Source organism: Schistocerca americana, chromosome 1 (genome assembly GCF_021461395.2).
Source record: "Schistocerca americana isolate TAMUIC-IGC-003095 chromosome 1, iqSchAmer2.1, whole genome shotgun sequence".
In the NCBI taxonomy this organism is placed as follows: domain Eukaryota; kingdom Metazoa; phylum Arthropoda; class Insecta; order Orthoptera; family Acrididae; genus Schistocerca; species Schistocerca americana.
Window position 1 is genome coordinate 203,924,316 of NC_060119.1, and position 18,914 is coordinate 203,943,229.

Consider the following 18,914-nt stretch of genomic DNA (forward strand, 5'->3'; position numbering starts at 1 on the left):
CCGTCAACAATAGACTCTCAGTACTCTAGAATACACAGAACACGTTGGCTATGAATACATTTCTGTTGGCTGCACAGAAATGCCATAGCCTGAAAATAAGCACCAGAGGCTGATACGTCACTTTCGAAATGACACCGATATTCCGATATCGATTTCAACAAGAGAAAAAACCGTTCTGTTGAGAAACGAAGAATATACATGGTGCGTGGCCAATTTTTTAACACTAAAAAACATATATCAGCCTGAGATGCACATATTTAAGTCTGGAAGTAAGCTCTTCAGTTAAGCTGTTATGTATACAATTAACACGAGATGGTCAATTATGTCTTCAGTACAGATGCACACCGGGCTCGAACTTTTACGGGAATCATTGAAAAGCTATGAGTGATGAGGATAATGGGCAAGGGGCACTACATTAATAGTGTTTGGATAAGCTGAAATTTCGGGTCTGGTGGGAGGTGTGCTGGGATAGTCCGAGTAGTTGCAATGACCACCGCGTGTGGATGGCTTACTGTAATAAACGTGAACGCCGGCCGAAGTGGCCGTGCGGTTAAAGGCGCTGCAGTCTGGAACCGCAAGACCGCTACGGGCGCAGGTTCGAATCCTGCCTCGGGCATGGATGTTTGTGATGTCCTTAGGTTTAACTAGTTCTAAGTTCTAGGGGACTAATGACCTCAGCAGTTGAGTCCCATAGTGCTCAGAGCCATTCGTGAACGGGTGTCATCATGTGATGGTTGTCTTGAGCATATGATTAGAACAAATACCAGGAAAATGAAGAAAAAAGAAAGAGATAGCTTAGTGATCAGCACACCTGTCTAATTCGCAAGGGACCCGGGTTGGAATCCCAGACTGGCACAAATAACAACTTTCCCTACTTTCAATCAACGCTCGCTCACAGTGAATGTCTGTATTTCCTCTGTGCCTTGATTAGGTTATTTCCGGGAGGAGCAGTGATCTACCCCAGCTAAAAGTTGCTGCCACGCAATATTTACCGCAAGCACCCGACCGTTCAATAACACGCCTCGTAAAGGACTGCCAAATCATAGGTTAGAATCCAGCTAAAGTTACGGTTCAACTTTGCTAATATCTTTTTTCCTTGGGGGTGGGGAGGGGAAGGGGGGGTATGTAATCAATCTTTTCAGTAGTGTGATATACACTTCCCCTTGCCCTGGCCCACGGCCATCCGACAATCACCTGTGCCAGCTTCTCCATCTAACAGCAGGTCTTATGGCCAACGTCTTCGATTATTTATTGGACTCTCTCAGCCTGCAGTTTTTGCTCTCTCTGGCTCCCTCTAATACCATGAACGTTATTGCCCGTTTTCCCTGGTGTATTAACACACAACCTATCGCCATATTGCTTCTTATAGTCACTGTCACGTGCGTATGCCTGTCCTCACAGAGTCTCTGCAGACATCCTCATTTCTGATTTTATTATACCATTTAATTTTCAGCGCACTCCTCTAACACCAAATCTCAAATGCATCGATTAACATTTTTAACAGTTTTGTCACATTCCGTGATTCACTTCCACACTATGCTGAGCTCCAGGCGTACATTCTCAACAATTTCTTTCTCAAATTAAGACCAATGTTTGGTACTAGTAGACTCATTTCCGCCAGGAAAGCCCTGTTTTTCTGTGTTAGTAGGAGAGAAAAACTACGACGAATATTTCTCCCTTTATCTTTCTTCCGTATTTTTCACTCTTGGTTCTTTCGTATATTGCATATTAGCCGATTCTCAAATTGGGTATAATTGATTTCGAAAGAATTTCACACATTTTGCTTCTTTTTCCGTAGTCAGACGCTTATTCTAGGTCAAAGTCCTATGAAAGTGACTTGATTGTTCTTAAGTCTTGAGTCGCACGCTGTATCGTTACGCATTATACGTCAGATCGAGATGACAATATAACGCCGAAGTGACTGTTAGGTCCTGCGTTTCAGCATGTGCAGTTTAGTTACAAAAGTACTCGCTATTTTGCTCTGACCTACGGCATTGCATTTTTTGCAACTCGAACCATTCGACGATGACACCAGCTGTTTCAAAGCACCAGTTTTTTATATCAGGAACAGCGAAGAGGTCTCTTCCGTGTGAACCTTCTAGAAGTAAATCGCATTCACGAGAGACTGCATGTAGCCTACCCGAAGTCTGCCTGTCGTTCCACCAGGGAGTTTGCTCATAAAAGTCTTTTCGGGTTTGCTGCCGGATCCTAAAATCAACTTGACTCGATATTTCGGCGATCCAACTGTTCGCCATCTTCAGGAAATGCTGCTTCTGCTGATGAGTCCCGCTGAGAACTGACGCAAGATTGCAATTCGACGTCCTATATAGGCCACCGTTCAGTACCCGGCGCATGCGCCGCCCATCACGGTTTCTGACTTCCAAAACAGGGAGGTGGCGCCGCCCTTAGTGAAACACTGCTGGCAACGATATATCGCAATCAAGGCCGCACCGAAGAACGTTCAGTTTTGATGCGAGATAATACAGGTTTCCACGTTTTGCTAAGAGGAAACCCATTGTCCCTGTTGATTAAATTATCAGCCAACCTAATTTCGATCTCCTCTTTATACACACTATTCCAAAAACCGGAAATATTGGCAATTACAACAGTTTCCTCAAATTTCATTTTGTGTCTCTCATTCAGGCAGTGTTCTGCTACGGCCGATTTTACCGGCTGTTGTAGCCTCGTGTGACGGCGATGTTCCACACACCTGTCATTCACTGTGCGAATAGAACGGCCAACGTAAGCTTTCCCACATTGACAAGGGATTTTGTACACCCCGGGTTTCTTAAGTCCCAAATCATCCTTCACAGAGCCGAGCAGAGCCCTAATCTTAGAGGGTGGACGGAACACACTCTTAATGTTAAAACTCCTTAAAATTCGTCCAATCTTAAACGATAAGCCTACAGCATAAGGAAGAAAGGCCACAGATCTATGTTCCTCTTCGGACATCTCCGGAGATGGTCCAAATTCCATAGCCCGACGAATCTGTTTCTCTGTGTATCCATTTTCCTTAAAAACAGTCATCAAATGCTCAAGTTCTTGGGTTAAGCTGTCTGCGTCGGAAATGGCATATGCTCTCCGTACCAAAGTCCTAAGGACGCCACTACGTTGGTGTGGTGGATGACAACTCTTAGGGTGCAGATACAAATCTCTGTGTGTCGGCTTTCGGTGAACGCTGTGTCCCAAAGTTCCATCTGGTTTTTTATAAACCATTACGTCTAAAAATGGAAGCATCCCATCATTTTCAACCTCCATAGTAAATTTGATACGGGGATGAAGACAGTTGAAGTGGTCCAAAAACCTGTTAAGAGCATCACGTCCATGGGGCCATACGAAGAAGGTATCGTCCACGTATCTCCAGAAGCACGTTGGTTGCAAAGCTGAAGTCCTCAGTGCCATAGCCTCAAAGTCCTCCATAAATAAATTGGCGACTATGGGTGACAAAGGACTACCCATAGCCACTCCGTCATTCTGTTCAAAAATGTTACCGTTAAATAAAAAATATGTGGAGGTCAGCACATGACGACAAAGCTTCACCCGCTCTTCATCCAGTTTTTCACTGATCAAACTAAGGGACTCTTCCAGAGGAACTCGTGTAAATAGGGATACCACATCGAAACTCACTAACAGATCTGAAGGACTCAACTTCAAAGATCCCAATCGTCGAATAAAATCCACCGAACTGGATATATGGTGTTCACATTTGCCAACAAATGGACTGAGAGCAGATGATAAATACTTTGCCAGGTTATAGGTCGGTGCACCCAAATTACTAACAATAGGACGTAGAGGAACCCCTTCCTTATGCAACTTAGGCAAACCATACAATCTAGGCGGAACGGCAGCACCAGGATGAAGTTTCTTACGTAAATCATCCGACAACGAACTCTTTTTCAGCAGTGAAAGTGTCGTACGTTTGATCCTTTCTGTGGGGTCATTAGATAGTCTTCTGTACGCCGGGTCGTTGAGAAGTAAATCCATTTTTAGGACATAATCATCCCGCGTCATTACAACCGTGGCATTCCCCTTGTCAGCTGGTAAAACTACTACTTCGTCATCATTCTTAAGGGAACGAATGGCTGCTCTCTCTGCGGAAGAGATGTTATCCCGCGGTGGTCGAGCCCGACGTAATGTGTGTGACACTTCTTGCCTTATTTCCTCTGCATGATCCTCGGGTAGGCTGTGTACTGCTTGTTCTACAGAGCAAATGAACTCTGTGATAGGAAGTCTCTTGGGAGTGGGCGAAAAATTTAAACCTTTCTCCAATATCGGCACTGTGGGCCCATCCAACGCCTTGTTAGAGAGATTAATCACAGTACGCCGACGTTTATCCACTTCTGATGCTGTAGAACGAGAAAGAAGCCGTTCAAATTTCGAGGATTGTCTGATAACGGCGCTCCTATGTGTCCAATCTGATAGCGCCCACTTATTACGCCGGGAAAGCCTACGTAGTCACAGTTTGCTCATAAGTCTGTCTGACGTTTTTTGCAGCGATGTGTTTGTTTCAAAATATTCATGACTGTGATAAAAATTTTCGTGAATTAATTGAGGGTTTGGAGAGGAGGGTAATTTTATTTCAATTTAGTGTTCAGTAATGAGACTAAGTTGGACATAAGTTGAAAAGGAACCCGCCGCATCGCTAAATGTGGGGCACTGTAGCCACATTGCACATTCGATCATGAGAGAGAGTCTTTTATGTTTCATGTGGCGTCGTAATGGAGGAAAATATCTTTTCCAGCAAAGACACTTGCAGCAATCATATACTCGGATATAGCGAACGTCTGTATTCTTCCAGAACAGTTAGAATATCCCTAAAATTTCATGTTTGAACAGTACGAAGCACGGTGGCACTGGCACCTACGTGTAAGATGATTTCTTTGTGTCGAAATGCCTCAATAATGGCTCCTGTGAGTCTCACACCACACCATTGGCCTACAACTTCTCCAGATCTCACGATTTATGGCTTCTCTTAAGTGTTGTGAAAGACTCCATTTAAGTGCCCGTCCTTTAAAAAAATTTGGATACACTCCTGCGGCGGGTATGAATAGTGTAAGTAGGCTGTTTATGTTTTCTCTATGTAAGTAGGCTGTTTATGTTTTCTCTATGTAAGTAGGCTGTTTATGTTTTCTCTATGTAAGTAGGCTGTTTATGTTTTCTTATTGGCAACGTTACGTAGCGCTCAATATGAAAATCACTGGCTGTGCTGTGTGCGGTCTGTGGCTGGTTTGCATTGTTGTCTGCCATTGTAGTGTTGGGCAGCGACAGCTGGATGTGAACAGCGCGTAGCGTTGCGCAGTTGGAGGTGAGCCGCCAGCAGTGGTGGATGTGGGGAGAGAGATGGCGGAGTTTTGAAATTTGTCATGAACTGCTATATTTATATATGATAATATCAAGGTAAATACATTGTTTGTTCTCTATTAACATCTTTCATTTGCTAACTATCCCTATCAGTAGTTAGTGCCTTCCATAGTTTGAATCTTTTATTTAGCTGGCAGTAGTTGCGCTCGCTGTATTGCAGTAGCTTGGGCAGCGAAGATTTTTGTGAAGTAAGTGATTTGTGAAAGGTATAGTTTAATGTTAGTCAGGGCCATTCTTTTGTAGGGAATTTTGAAAGTCAGATCGCGTTGCGCTAACAAAATATTGTGTGTCAGTTTAAGCACAGTCTTGTATAAATTGTTCAAAGGGGACGTTTCATATGTCGACCCTTAGCCTAGGATACCTCACTGGAATCTTCTGATTTTTGTTGTAGTTTGTGTAATTAGTGTAGATTTTGTTTATTGGTAGCGCGTAATCATAGAGAGAATTTCCTTTGTAGTTGTAGTTTTTCATTGTTGTACAGTAAAACAGTTGTGGCATGCATGTAGATTTGCACCAAGTATTTCGCAGCTGCGCTTGCAATTAACTAGATATTATTTTCAGTGCTATGTTAATGTGTTCTCTTATTTTTGATCTTCAAATTGTGTTTTTCTGTGTTGTCGTGTGAAATACTGTGACAATAATGGCGTGTGAAAAACGTAATACTAGGCTCCAAAGTAAACTGAGAAATGACAGTGAAAATGAAAGCAGTGTGTTAGCGCCACCGAGTAATGAATTAACTGATGTTCAAAGTAGTAATTTGGTAACTGTTCATAGGGAAATGGAGCAGGCGGCAAACAATGGCGTGGACAGTGAAACAATTAGGGAAGAGGGACGCATTATCGATCGATCGGTCGGCAACAGCTCGCCTCAGGAATCCGAAATGACAGGACACAATTTCGCAAATACTGTAGATTCAGGTTTTGGGTCATCACCGTTTTCTCAAATAAGTCAAGACACATTTTCTGCTTGTCAAAATGTGAATGTTGTCGGTGCAAATGCACTGCCGAAAAGCGTAGAGAAACAGATTCCAGACACTAATACATTATTATTGCAATTAATGCAACAAATGGAACAAAATCAGAGACAAACACAGCAACAGTTAGACACAGTGGAACAAAATCTCAAAAAGTTAGACACAGTGGAACAAAATCTTAAAAAGTTAGACTCATTGGAACAAACACTTGAACAAACACGTGAAGATTTAACTACTGAGTTACATCACATTGAATCGAAATGTCAAAAAGTCTGTAATGACGTAAAAACACAAATTTGTGAGCATTTTCAACCTATTTTTTCGCGGCATGAAAATGCATTACAGAATCACGAAGCAGCCATAAAAGAACTGCAAATTATTGTTCATGAAAATCATGAGACCTTGCAAGCTAAATTTGACTCAGTTGCATCTACCGATTCGGTTACGCAACTTGCAAAAACTCAGGAAAACTTTAAGGACACAGTAGATACTCTGAAACTTGGTTCAGAAAAACACACTGAAGAAATAAGTACACTATCGGAGAAAGTAGCCGAACTTTCGGATCAGGTCACTAACTTATCTACAAAGGTAGATGATGATCTGAATGACACAAGACCCGTAGCCTTCACTGACACAGAAGAGTATGAACAAATAAGAAAATTCAAACAAAATCAGAATCAAATTAATACACAACACCAAAGAGAAATCCGGGAAGTACAAGATCAGCTGACACAGGTAATACAAGAATTACGTATTTCAGAGGACACTCGCGCTCCAACACGGGAAGAGGGACTTAGAAACACGGAAAAGCCGCAAAATAATAACACAGGGCATTTCGGAAGTTATGAAAGAAATTGGCAATGTGCACCGAATTTTGAGATGGAACGGCCGACACGACCTAACAATGACCGATATGCGACACGCCGACATGACGATTTTGACTATAAGCTGTTCATTACTACACGTAAATTCAAAACATTTAAAAATTCTGGCAACGACATTCATCCACAAGCATGGCTCCATCAATTCTCTCATTGTTTTCCTCCCAACTGGTCGTTAGAACACAGATTAGAATTTATGTGTGGCTACTTGGAGAATGAACCAGCTGTAAGAATGCGATCGGTCATTCACGATTGTCACAGTGAAGGAGAATTTTATCATGCCTTCCTCTCAGCGTATTGGTCTCAAGCCACACAAGACCGCGTAAAACATGGTATCATAATGATGAAACATTTCGAACAATCTGAATTCTCCAGTCTTATGAAATATTTTGAAGACATGTTGCATAAGAATCAGTATCTTTCAAACCCATACAGCCCCTCAGAACTCATCAGCATTTGCTTAATCAAATTACCTGAACATTTACGGCATATTATTTTAGCAGGACGTTGCAAAGACGACATTGAAGCTTTTCAGCGACTGTTACAAGAACTAGAAATTGACACTGATAATCGCGGAACGCGAAAACAAGGACACAACAATTACAGGTCACATCCGTCACAATTCCGTGACGACAGAAACAATAACCGGACACGACTGGTCTATTCTTACAACGCAAATCGTGACCAAAATAGACACCACCCGTACGACAACCGTTGGCAGAGTAGTAATAACTACAGGGAAAGATCACCTCTCTGTGGTAATGACTATCACAGAGACAATCAGAGAAACAGACAATATGGGAACCAAAACAATCATTATCAAGGGAGACAGAATAACTTTAGACGCAACGGTCCAGCGCGCAGTTACGATTCAGGGAGAAATTCTCCACCACTTAACGGACAAGAAAGAAACTACAGGAACTATCGACATGACGACAGACGATGTGATCGTAACGACAGACCTGAATTGCATCAGAACTGGCGGGATTTAAACAGGGCAGGGCCCTCTCGTCACGGTGAATTTGTAGAAGTTAGGTCTCCTAATCCCAATAACGACGCGCGCCAACAAAGGAACAGACAATGACTCGCGCCGCAGGCACCCACGTGCGACGGCTGGCTCAGAGAAAAATAACATAGACGCTAACCTTGAGAAAAATTCCACTATTCTTTGCCGACGTATACCGCATGACAATTGCATTCAAGTTCAAACTCTGAGTACTATGAAGAGTAAAGGTTTACACCACGTTTCACATGTAAAACCGTTTATTGAAAGATAATCTGCTTTTTAACTTTGTCTTTGCCATAAAACTTTTCACTTCACATTACTAGTATGCTTTGTCAGACTTAAGAAACTGTTAACATGCAACAATGTTTGAAGTTAAATATCCAGTCTAGAACCTAGGGAACATTTTTAAACAGGAATTACGATTGCATTGTTATAGTGAACAGACGTCACAGTGTTATTGTATTTGTACATTCTTGCTTGTTAGTTGCACGATTACGTAACGACTATCAGGCTTACATACTAAGAACCTATACCAGTACTGCTAATGAGATTTTAATGCAACATTTTGGTTTACTTGAAAATACATTCTGGGTTTAATGTACTTTCTGTGAGATACCAGACGGCACAGTGGTTAGTTTAAGTGACAACTACACGGTTTTATCACGACGCTACTAATGAGTGACAATTTACAATGTTGCTTTTGCGGTGTATCTGTTTTATATCTGCACAGTTTTTCTGAATTCTTCTGGAAAGTAAAACAGGTTTTAGTAGTAACTTTTGTGGTATAGCAACAATGAGACAGCCTTTTTTGTGGCACAACAATACGTTACTGTACAGTACTTTCTTCATCACGCCAATAACCATAATAACTATGATATCTATACGCAAAGCATTTCACTTTTGTTTATCATGAGGTAAGTACATTGACTTCTGCACAACTTAGCTTTCGGAGGACGATAACTACGACACTTCCACAGAGATTATGTTACAAGACGCACAGTTTAGCGCTACAGTACACGTATTTGAGTGATCAATTTTATACTTAAAACATTTATTTTTAAAGATTTTTGAATTACAAAGAAAGTTTTGCGTGATACATTTCATTCCATTGCTGTAATCTGTAACACCTGAGGGTATAATTACATTAATCCTCAGGGGGGTACACGCTTACTTTGTGTACCATGTGTGTGGCAACCACAAGGAACCCTAGCTAATATGGTATTTGCTTATACAACTTTACACGTCGGTACCATATTTCTCTAACACAGAATTACACAGCTATCTGATTATTTGACAGAGAAACAAACATTCTTTTTACTATATCAGTGACAGATGTTTACGTAATTACACAGTTGGATAACTTCACACTTATGAAACTGTATTTTGTCTGTACTTTGTAAACTGTTCATATTTTTTTTTGGAACCATTGTGATACTATGAGAGCTTTGAATGATGTATTTGGTATGGATTCATGATTTTAAAGTACGTTTGAAGTAGATGACACTATTGAAATGAGCAGAGAATTTTTTTAATTATTGGAGGAAGTTACGACGATTTTGAGATTTGACTGAAGTGTTATGATGTTATTATTACGACGACGATGTGTATTATGTTGTTGAGGAATGTTTATTATGCTACGTATTTCTCACGATGAAATATTGAAGAAGTGTCGACGAATATGTATATGTATAATGAGGTAAGGAATAATGATTAGTGTTTAGGGACTCTGATTTATGAAAAGGATGTTGGAAACCAAGAAACGTACTTTAAGAGTTATGAAATGTGTGACTGTATCACAATGCTGACGAATATTTTTTTTTGGACACTTATATTTATAGGATTTTGTTTCTACAGATTTGCAACGCTAATTCTTGACCTGTGAAATATTTTTAAATGAGACTGCAACGGTAGCAGAATCTCCTGTCGTAAATATTTCCGTACGAAAGTTAAGTGACCACCTGCACGTAATGCGTCGCGGGCACCCAGCTGTGTCAGACGCCTGGAGAAAAAGCCATTATTGCGAGCCCTTTTCAGCGGCACAGGTAGAAAAAAAAAGGGGACGTGGGACGTGTCAAACACCTGGAGAACAAGCCATTAGGGTGTGCCTTTCATCGCTAATGCGACACCCTCGTTACTTGAAAACATATGATTACTCGCACTTTGTGCTAATTACTGAAATGCTTATGAATTGATGGGAAATATTCGTACATCTGCACACCTGATTATGACAAGCGTCTTTCTATGAGAGTTGAGAGAATTTCTACTAACTTATGAAATGTCACATGACTACTGAATGATATTTTTATGCTTTGCTTTTCATAGTTGCTTATTTCATTTGATATCTGGTTTCCAGCTGTGTTGCAGCATTGCTTTTATAAAATGAAATGCATTTGCTAATGTGAACACTTTCTGTCAACAGATCTATTAAATAATTATTTTATGATCCACATTCTTTAAAAAAGGAGCACTTGGAATGGAGAGAACAATAAGAAGGGACTAATACCAGTAACTGCATCTATAATTTTCTTTTCAAGTACTTGGTAATTTCTTTTGTAGAATAAATTGTGATGCATCACTCTAATGTTAAGATGTGACATAGGTATTAGACATGGCCATTTTAGTGTAATATTTTTTCTGCTTTCGCTATGTCATGTTTAGGTATAAGTTGCTGCTGTTTGCCAGGCATAGTGTTATTGAATTTGACTTTTGCTCATTTATGCTGCTAGCTTTGCCAATCTGTATTTTTTGTCATTGCTGCTTGTGTTAATTGTTTTGTGCTGCTGCATTGCCTCGTCCCTTAGTTTAGCATCTGAGCTCAGTAGATTTAAGTTAGCTTAAGAGGGGGTAGACTATGTAAGAAACTGACTATGGAGAATAGGTTAAGAAATGCATTGAGAAAACAGGTTTAGGTAGGATTTTCTTGGAAATAAATGTTGAGGTAAGAAATGTATGAACATATAAATACAGAAAGCATGCTTAGATAGAATTTTTTGGGTGGAAACAAAGGATGAAATAAGAGGAAAGATATATGAAGTTTTGGGTTGGACTGCAGTACCACATGTTACACTGAAAATGAACCCTGTCCTTTCCCTTTTGTGTTATCCCACTATATGTTTGTGTACCCTTGTGTATTTGTTTTCTTCCTGTCTCTGTGTACAGTTTCATAGAATTTTTTTCTTCTTTTAATATTAAGCTACATTCACTATGATGAGGAATACTGTTATCCTCGAATATAATTGGCATTAATAATATGTTATTTACTTTGTAAAGATGTTTAGACATTATTTACTCTATTTTGTGTTAATGCTAATGTGTGAAGTTGATGTTTCAAAAGTTATTGTGATCTTTTATGTATGTACTCATGTCATAATTCCTGTAACACTGACGTATATGTCTATTTCTATTCTTTTGTAACACCTGTTTTACTACAAATGTTATCTGTATTGTTATGTTCTTTAATGATGTATTTTGTACCTTTGTTATTGTATTCTTCTGTTATAAAATTGTAATTGTCATCAGTTCATGATATTATTAACTTGTAAGTTACATTTCACTGCACTCGTTTCTGTTGGTCATAGTATATGGACAATATGTGAGAAGTAGGGACTGTTAGTGTTTGCACGTGTGTTACTAATTCTGCAAGGGACTGGATAACAGCATTGCTGGTTCTAAGGACAATTCCAAAAACTTTGTGAGTGCACAAGTGGTGGTTTATGGACTTGCTATATTATCCGCAAGACTCTTCAATGGTGATTGTGCACCTGCACAGTCACAACAGATGGCTGCTGGCCATCTCTACAAGGACTACAGTGGGTCTGCACCTCTGGTGGCCCACCAATACCATTATCTCTACAAGGACTACAGTGGGTCTACATCTTTGATGATCCATCAATACCATTATTTCTACAAGGACTGCAGTGGGTCTGCACCAATACCGTAATCTCTACCAGGACTCCAGTGGGTCTGCTCTGTGATGATCTACCTACCAATATTCTTCAAAACGTCGAATGACTCTGCTGTGGGTTTGCTCCATTGTGGCCCATTACCTGTCAGCATGTCAAGCGTCAGCACTGTCTTTCCATTGGAAGGACAACACTACTTCTTCAAGACTGCATGGAAATCCACTACTTCTGTGTGCATTGTCTTTTACTGTTCAGACTTTGAGAAAAGAAACGGCAGTTTCACTGTGATGAACAATGTGGACTGTCTTTATGGACTGTGAGAAATTTTTAGCTTTTGGCCAACAATGTATCAATAAGTGAGTGCATTTTATATCTTTGTTACTGTAATTGTGAAAAATTTTTGTCAAATCTGTATTGGCCAGTGCCCAACACCATTTGTAAAAATTTTTGTGGGGAGCATGGGGGCTATGTAAGTAGGCTGTTTATGTTTTCTCTATGTAAGTAGGCTGTTTATGTTTTCTCTATGTAAGTAGGCTGTTTATGTTTTCTCTATGTAAGTAGGCTGTTTATGTTTTCTTATTGGCAACGTTACGTAGCGCTCAATATGAAAATCACTGGCTGTGCTGTGTGCGGTCTGTGGCTGGTTTGCATTGTTGTCTGCCATTGTAGTGTTGGGCAGCGACAGCTGGATGTGAACAGCGCGTAGCGTTGCGCAGTTGGAGGTGAGCCGCCAGCAGTGGTGGATGTGGGGAGAGAGATGGCGGAGTTTTGAAATTTGTCATGAACTGCTATATTTATATATGATAATATCAAGGTAAATACATTGTTTGTTCTCTATTAACATCTTTCATTTGCTAACTATCCCTATCAGTAGTTAGTGCCTTCCATAGTTTGAATCTTTTATTTAGCTGGCAGTAGTTGCGCTCGCTGTATTGCAGTAGCTTGGGCAGCGAAGATTTTTGTGAAGTAAGTGATTTGTGAAAGGTATAGTTTAATGTTAGTCAGGGCCATTCTTTTGTAGGGAATTTTGAAAGTCAGATCGCGTTGCGCTAACAAAATATTGTGTGTCAGTTTAAGCACAGTCATGTATAATTGTTGAAAGGGGACGTTTCAATAGCAGTGAATGCACCAAATGCAGAAATGCTCGCAAAGGTATGAAACGAGTTCGATTACAATCTTGAAGTTTGTCGTGCTTCATGAAGAGGGCATGTCGGACATTTGTGAACGATAGATTAAAACTTTTGTCCTAACCTAAACTGTAAAAAGTAGCCGAACGTTGCAAATACTAACCCATAAACCCATAAACCCTTCAAAATAGGACGATTTTTATAATGTTCATTAAAAATTTTAGTGAAATACTTAAATGTAACGTTCTTTAAAAATTATATTCCTATATTTAAGTGTAACGTTATCTGTTTTTAGTGAAATACTTGAATGAATGCCTAAACAGGGAATGAATACAAAACTGGAACTCTCGTGTCGCGTTTTGTAAGTAAAAGTGGTGTGCTCACTTTGTGTTATCGTTAGCAAATTCATACGAACTGATTGGGCAATGCAATTCCCAGTACCGATCAGAAATACAGTCACTCCAAAATACATTCAGTCCCTTAGGTACTGAATCCTCTGTCACCGTACAAAACTGATAACTTTGGTCCCTGTGCATATAACAAGTAAACAAAATTGTCTTACCTCTAACGCAGCAACGGTGGATCGCGTTATATCCTGCTCTCTCATGAAGAAGCTACAGCCTCAGCGGTGTGCAATGCTGACCGTAATGCTTTGAAATATACATGAAATTCTTTTGGCTGATAAATGAAAACATTTAAGAAAAACTCGATGTCTTTGAAAAACGTTTGACCTCGACAGGGAGGCGATATGATTTGGGTGAATCACTAACACTGATTTTTCAATACTAAAGTTGTATCTGGAGTTAACTTTGGCTTTTCAAAACATCGGGAAAATTACATCCTTTTTGCTAAATAATCACCTATCTTTGCTGACTCAGCGACAAACAGCGACACTTTTGAAGCAAGTATTGTCTAACATCACTAAAAAGCATAAAGACAAATCATCAAATTACATATAAATTACATACATACGTATAAATTACATACAAATCTTACAAACGTTACAGAAGCGAAATATCTAACTAGCCTATACATCAAGTCAGTTTACGTATATTCTAGGGTTACTCAACATAGAACTCACTGTTACAAATTATCAGCCAACTCATTTGCACTAATCGCTGGTAAAAGGAAAGTAATAAAAAAAATAATTTTGTTACCTCAACGGCGAGAAGACTTCAGCTTCCACAATGATATTTTGAATAATACTTATACCCGTAAAGCTTCTTTGTAATATCAATCGAGTAATCCTTTCTTGTCACAATTAAATTTAGATTTCAACGTTTAACTTAACATTCGATTATAAAATCACTCATCAGTTTTAAGTACCTATTTTACATGCTCTGTAACACAAAATATTGGTATGAGAAAACTTATATATTGTGATTCTTCACTTTCTCCCGGCGTATTTGTTGCTCGAACAGTGCACGGGTATACTGCCGGTTCATAGTGTCCAACGGGCACAATATTTCGGCGATCAGACATGCGCTGACGAACTGAGTTCAGCGCACCTGACGATGGCGACATGTCTGATCGCCGAAATATTGTGCCCGTTGGACACTATGAACCGGCAGTATACCCGTGGACTGTTCGAGCAACTTATATATTGTCTACCCTAACACTTGGTGGCTTTACAGAGCACACTACAAAAACTGTCTACTGCATCCTTTTCGCTCACAGACTGCTACATACTCACTCCGGTACAAGTCTCAGACCAGAAAAAGTATCTCTAAGCTGCGGTCGTGCAAAGTCAGCAATTCGCTTTATAGAGTCCATCAAAGACATACATCGTTTACAATATAAAAATTTCATTTTGGTTTACATTAGTATCATTACAATATTCGGGTGCGGCATGCAAGTGTACCCCAGTAGACTCCATTATCTTCTCCAGGAAAAAAGTTCTATGCGTGATTAAAATAGGAACATTGCCCAATTAAGCTGTAAAACAATAAGTGTCATGTTGATGTGTAAACGATCTCTGCCATCTGAGATAGCCTCAGAACTGCGTTCCAAACTTCCCGTAGGTGGGCTTCGGGCGAGGATGGCGCCAAGAGGTGAATTTCCCGCCAACATTGGCTTCCAAGTTTCGCACTTGCTCCCAGTAACTTCGGCTAATGGTCCCACATTTAAACTTTGCGTGAGTGGTCCTGCCTCGCAACCTCCATCTTGGCCAAAATACACAGTTACGAAGTGTATATGAATCGTGCTGTTGTACCTAACAGCATCAATAATAATTATTATATCCCTACCGACCCATGTTCGCCCCATCAACTAGTGCTAGAAAACAGCTCAACAATAGAATGTATTGAAACTGGAAAAGCGACTCTTTCTAATGAGAAGCAGTATCTGAAACTGTCATTTTGATCTGTTACTCGTCTCACATACTCGTACGTTGCAAAGTAACAATTATAAGTTTTGTTCTTTACTTGAATAAAACTGCATTCGCAATAAAGCGTCTACACATATCTTTTACAGCGCGTTTCAGAAGTTTACTGTTTTCTTTTTCTAACTGCACACAATTCAGTTTCGCAAAATGTTATGTACTTGATGCACAACTTCAATTTCAGAAGCTTTCTATTTGAACCACAAGCCACTGTCCAATAATGTGTGTTCCCCCAGTTTCTTTATGTACCTTGCGTGTTCATTTCATTTGTCGATCTTTTATTTTGCGTACTACTGTTCACATAGAAAAGACGCTGTTGTATCAACAATTGAAATAAATTAGTTACTAACAAGTGTAGCGCACAAAAGAGATTAAAGTAATATGATAGAACGCAGAATGCCTCAGAAAGCGTAGTTTAAAACTCGGCACACATTAAGCACATTTTAGTGACTAGTACATTAATTTTTAATTAATTAACTATACCGGCCCACAGATGAGTCAAAGATTTCGTTACCCTTTTTGTACTCTCAGTATTAATTCTGGCATTGTCAGAAGACGCTGTATCTGCTTCAGTAGCGCACATATTACTTGTTCAATAACAGTACATGTGTCCTTGAATTTCCAGCCTCCAGAAGTTTCTTGTGTCACATCCGGAATTCACACTGCGTTACTGCCTTCGGATTCGCATTGCTTTCTAATATTAAAAAAATGGTTCAAATGGCTCTGAGCACTATGGGACTTTATATCTGAGGTCATTAGTCCCCTAGAACTTAGAGCTACTTAAACCTAACTAACCTAAGGACATCACACACATCAATGCCCGAGGCAGGATTCGAACCTGCGACCGTAGCGGTTGCGCGGTTCCAGACTGAAGCGCCTAGAACCACTCGGCCACAACGGCCGGCTTTCTAATATCATTTCTACACACTTCATTACGTCGTCGGTCTTTGTTCATCCCTTCCGATTGAGCATATTGCATCAAGAGGGTCTGTAAAGAGATTTATAATACCCTACAAATATAGAGCCCCTTTGTAATCACAGGACGTTACTGCATTTTCTGATCAATGGTGGCTGTCTGCACAAGCCAGGAAAATGTTTAATGTTTGCGTCTCATGTAGTAGATGTCGCATTGCTATCACTGTTGACCTTAATGATTTTTATGTCAAATGTTGGTGTGAACTTAGAACTTGTCAGGTTAAGTCTGTGACAGACATACACTATGTGATCAAAACTATCCGGACACCCCCAAAAACATATCATTTTCAAATTAGGCGCATTGTGCTGACACCTACTCCAAGGTACTCCATATGAGCGGCCTCAGTAGTCATTAGACATCATGAGAGAGCAGACTGGTGCGCTGACGTGGTCAGGCAACTGGGTGTCACTTGTGTCATACGTCTGTGCACTAGATTTCTGCACTCCTAAATATCCCTAGGTGCACTGTTTCCGACGTCATTGTGAAGTGGAAACGTGAAGGGACACGTACAGCACAAAAGCGGACAAGCCGACCTCGTCTTTTGACTAACAGAGGCCACCGACAGTTGAAGAGAGAAGTAATGTGTAATAGGCGGAAATCTATCCAGACCATCACATAGGAATTACAAACTGCATCAGGATCCACTGCAAATACTTTGACAGTCTGCCGGGAGGTGATAAACCTTGGATTTCATGGTCGAGCTGCTGCTCATAAGCCACACATCACGCAGGTAAATGTCAAACTTCGCCTCGCTTGGTGCAAGGAGCGTAAACATAGGACAATTGAACTGTGGAAAAACGTTATATGGAGTGACGAATCGCAGTCCACAAAGTAGCGATCCGATGGCAGGGTGTGGGTATCACGAATGCACGGTGAACGTCATCTGCCAGAGTGAGTAGCGCCAACAGTAAAATTCGGAGGCGGTGGTGTTATGGAAGGGGCTTGCACCTGTTGTTGTTTTGCGTGGCACTATCACAGCACAAGCCTACACTGATGTTTTAAGCACCTTCTTGCTACCCACTCTTGAAGAGCAATTCGGGGATGGCGCCTGCAACTGTTCATAATGCACAGCCTGTGGCGGAATGGTTACATGACATTAACATTCTTGTAATGGACTGGCCTGGACAGAGTCATGATCTGAATCCTATAGAACACCTTTGGGAGGTTTTGGAACACCGACTTCGAGCCATGCATCACGGACCGACATAGATACCTCTCCTCAGTGCAGCACTCCATGAAGAATGGGCTGCCATTCCCCAACAAACCTTCCAGCACGTGATTGACGGTATGCCTGCGAGAGTGGAAGCTGTCATCAAGGCTAAGGGTGGGCCAACACCATACTGAATTGCTGCATTAACAATGGAGAGCGCCACGAACTTGTAAGTCATTTTCAGCCAGGTGTCCGGATACTTTTGAGCACATAGTGTACCTCTACGTAGCGATCAATGCGCATCCCCTAGCTGTCGTCAGTTCGCTTTATCTACAAATTCAGCGCTAGTGCCTTTGCAGATGGCGATGCTTTGAAGGTCCGAGATAATGAATGTGTCACGCGGGTTGTTAATATGGTGGAGCACTGTGGTTAAAACTGGGTATTTAATCAGATGTTTTCATCCAACAAACAGTAAAACATTTAATCAGATTTTTATGTTACTCTTTCCTACTAATTATATTTCTTGTCGCAACTCATACTAAACACTTGCCACGATGCTCATAACGTGGGAATGCCACTAACTTTTCATATCAATTTTACAATAATTCTATAGTTTAGCGGCTAGATACTGCCGATAAATATTCTTTTTGGTAGAACTGTCCTACATGTTTCTGTTACAGAAGGACACCTGAAATTAGGAAAGTTGTGATCTTTAGTGCTTGAGAAAGGAAACAGCGCTAACTCATTTGCTATGCAGCCTCAGTAACATATGGTCGGACGACGTCACACCTCGCAGTTTCTTTTAATCATACTTTGTGCATCTATGAGGCTGGATCTGAGTATTATGTATTGTCGTGACTATATAGATTTTGTACCAAAATTTTGTTAATTCTGTATATCATTTTTCTGTTGAGAGCATTGTAATAGCAATAAGCTCTTTGTATAGTAAAGTAGAAGCAACAGTTCGTGAAATTTTTTACTCTGAAAGTACGCGCTTTTATAACGTTCTAGAAGGATGAACGAACTCGAAGTATGAACTGCCTTTATGCAATTAAAGTATGCGCATACAATAGAAAAAGATTATCCAGTGTACTGTAGAGCAGAACAGAAGTGCGAGATTAAGGATTTGCCAAGTAATGTCTTCGTACGTTACTGGTT